Genomic DNA, 3,911 nt, shown 5'->3' with positions numbered 1-3,911 from the left:
TGTATGTATTAGTATGTATTAGTAGTGGTATAAAAATATCAATATGTATAACAGAGTTATCAGGAAACGAAGTTATAATAACTTCTTGGCCACAGCCTACCACCCTGAAGGAGTGAGTAGTTGGACCTGTGGGCTCTGGATCATGGTCATGGGGGAGCATCAAGCTCAACTGGCATAACATACTACACAAAAACATTGTTCTACATCCTACTTTGGTGAATACCTAAACAAAAAAACAAACGCACTGCCATGGAGTTGGATCCGACTCATAGTGACCCCTCCTTGGGTCCTTTCTTGAGGCAGTATCACTATGGAAGTAGATTGCCCAACCTTCCTTCTGAAGAGTGGCTGGTGGGTTAGAACAGCCAGCCTTCTGGTTAGCAGTCAAATGCTTTAGGCACTATGCGACCAGAGTCTTAAAAGCTTGCAAGCAGCCATCTAAGATGTAACAATGGGTCTCTTCTCATCCAAAGCAAAGAAGAACAAAGAAAACCAAAGACACTTGGAAACAATTAAGCCAAGGGACTAGAAAAGCATGTGATCCTCAGCCTGCCTTTATTACCATGAGACCAGAAGAACTAACGGTACCTAGCTACCACTGTTAATCACTTAGAAAGGGATCAGTGCAGGAGATCCTGGATAGAATGGGAGTGGTAGAAAAATGTGGAACAAAACTCAAAATCATTTTTTTTTAAAAAAAGACAAGGTTTACTGGTCTGATAGAGTCTGGTGAGACCCCTGAGACTATGGTCCCTAGTTACACATTCAGGTCTGGAACTGAACTCACTCCTGCGGCTTCCAGCCAAGCAATAGGCAGGCATATAGGGTGAACACTTACATCAGGTAGATAAATCTTTGGAGCAATCAATCTTTGGAGAACAGAAGGGCAGGAATGCACAGGAAAGAAGGATACAGGGTAGACGCAACTACGGGGAGGAAGTGGGAAGAGAGCTGTTCCATTGTGGGGAATTGCAGTCAATGTCATGAAATAAAATGTGTATGAACTGCTGTATGGAAAATTAGTTTACTCTGTAAAATTTCACCCAAATCACAATAAAATTTTTTTTTTTTAAATTAAAACATTGTAAAGGGATTACAGGATCGAGTAACATTGTTAAATAAGACCTTCTGATTCTAGTGCCCCACCCCTCTTTTAGTTCTCCATGAAAACTGATTATAAACTACAAATAACAGCCCAACTTCCTTGACTTAATTGATTCTTTGTTACATTGAATCTCATTTAAATTAAGAAGGCACTTAGGTAAAGCATAACTTAGACTTGCCATTAATATAAAATTTTAAATATCTGAACTATTTTTCATGAGAATCCTACTTTTGAGGGATGTGCTGTGCATAATAATGAAGAGTGCCCAGGAAGTGGCTGGCATATAGAATAAACGTTAAATAAAGGAATGAGTGAAAATTGAATGGATGAAGTAAACAAGTTACTTTTGAAAACTGAGACACAGAGGAGTAATAAACAGAAATTGTAGAGTAGTAATTGTCTAGGGATCATGTTTGTGACCCCTAACGTTTTTAGAAGCAGACTGTTGTGTTGTTGTGCCATTGAGTTGATTCCAATGCATAGCAAGCCTACAGGATAGAGTAGAAGTGACCTACAGGGTTTTGTAGGCTGAAATCTTTACAGGAGCAGACTACCAGGTCTTTTATCCTGAGAAGCTGCTGATGGGTTTGAACTGCTGACCTTCCGTTAATAGCCCAGTGCTTAACAATTCCACCACCAGGGCTTCCTCAGAAGTAGACTAACTCACTGCCATCAAGTTGGTTCTGACTCACAGTGATCCCTCCTTGGGTTTCTGAGGAGATGTCTCTACGGAAGTAGATTGCCCAACCTTCCTTCTGAGGAGTGGGTGGTGGGTTTGAACTGCCTTCTGGTTAGCAGTCAAATGCCTTAGGCATTACGCCACTGAGTGATTCAAAGAGACAACCAGTCAGAGAGAAAGGATATAAGAGACCAAAGAGAACATCTGGATAGTGATGCATTAAATCTAGCACAGACTAAGCCTTTACAGAATCCCAGAATAACCAGTCTGCCAGTGCCCAGAAAGATATGACATACCAGCCCAATCCAAAGAAAAACACTGAGAGATTTTGTGCTTGATACCTGAAAGACCTGTAGAATTAATTAGACAACAAATCTTGAGATTTTAAAAAGCATAGTTTGACTTTACCCAATCCTTTACTATGAATAAAAATCTTATGAAGCAAGGGATTTCCATGTTGTAAAGCTCTTTAGCTACACGAAAGGATTCAAATTTTTGAGAAGATGCACCTTACAAATATTCTAATACAACTACTCATTATATTAGATATTCTTGTGTATCAGAGAAAAAATATTGTTTAGAATTGAAAGTTACTATTGTTGTTGCTCTTAGGTGCCGTCGAGTTGTCTCCAAGTCATAGCAACACTACGTACAGCAGAATCAAACACTGCCTGGTCCTGTGCCAACTTCACAATCCCTACTATACCCAAGCCCATCGCTGCAGCCACCGTGTCAGTCCATCTTGCTGAGGACCTTCCCTCTTTCTCTGACCCTCCACTTTACCAAGCATGACATCCTTCTCCGGAAATTGGTCCCTTCTGATAACATGACCAAAGTGGGTGAGACAAAGTCTGGCCATTCTCACTTCTAAGGAGCATTCCAGCTGCACTTCCTCCAGGACAGACTTGTTAGTTCTTTTAGCAGTCCACAGTACTTTCAGCATTCTTCACCAACACCACAACTCACAAGCATTAATTCTTCTTTGGCCTTCCTTATTCATTGTCCAGCTCTCATATCCATATGAGGCAATTGAAAATACCATGGCTTGCGTCAAGTGTATCTTAGTCTTCAAAGAGACATCTTTGCTCTTCGCACTTGAAAGAGGTCTTTTGCAACAGATTTGCCCAATGCAATATGTCTTTTGATGTCTTGACTGCTACTTCCATTGGTGTTGATTGTAGAACCAAGTAATATGAAGTCTTTGACAATTTCAATCTTTTCTCCGTCTATTGTGATGCTGCTTATTGGTCCGGTTGTGAGGATTTTTGTTTTCTTTATATTGAGGTGTAATTCATACTGCAGACTGCAGTTTTTAATTTTCATCAGTAAGTGCTCCAAGTCATCCTCACTTTCAGCAAGAAAATTGTGTCCTCTGCATATCTCAGCTTGTTAATGAGCTTTCCCTCAATCATGATGCCACATTCTTCTTCATATAGTACAACTTCTCAGATTATTTGCTCAGCATACAAATCGAATAAGTATGGATACAACCCTGACACACTCCCTTCCTGATTTTAAACTATGCAGCATCCCCTTGTTCTGTTTATAGGTTTCTCGTGAGTACAATTAAGTGTTCTGGAATTCTCGTTCTTCTCAATGTTATCCACAATTTGTTATGATCCGTACAATCAAATACCTTTGCATAGTCAATAAAAAACAAGTAAACATCTTTCTGGTATTCTTTGCTTTCAGCCAAAACCCATCTGACATTAGCTATGATATCCCTCACACCATGTCCCCTTCTGAATGCAGCTTGCATTTCTGGAAGTTCTGTCTATATACTGCTGCAACCGTTTTTGAATTATCTTCAGTAAGATTTTACTTGCATGTGATACTAATGGTATTGTTTAATAATTTCCACATTCTATGGGATCACTTTTCTTTGGAATGGATACAAATATGAATCTCTTCCAGTCAGTTGGCCAGGTAGCTGTCTTCCAAATCTCTTGACATAGATGAGTTAGTGCATCCTGTGCAGCCTCTGTTTGTTGAAACATCTCAATGGGTATTCCATCAATTCCTGGAGCCTTGTTTTTCACCAATTCCTTCAATGCAGCTTTTTTTTTTTTTAGGATTTGGGTGAAGATTTACAGAGTAAATTCACTTTTCATACAGCAGTTCACATAT

This window comes from Orycteropus afer, unplaced genomic scaffold (assembly GCF_000298275.1).
Source record: "Orycteropus afer afer isolate SDZICR_OR568_19922 unplaced genomic scaffold, OryAfe1.0 scaffold00690, whole genome shotgun sequence".
Taxonomy (NCBI): domain Eukaryota; kingdom Metazoa; phylum Chordata; class Mammalia; order Tubulidentata; family Orycteropodidae; genus Orycteropus; species Orycteropus afer.
This window is presented reverse-complemented; position numbering follows the sequence as displayed.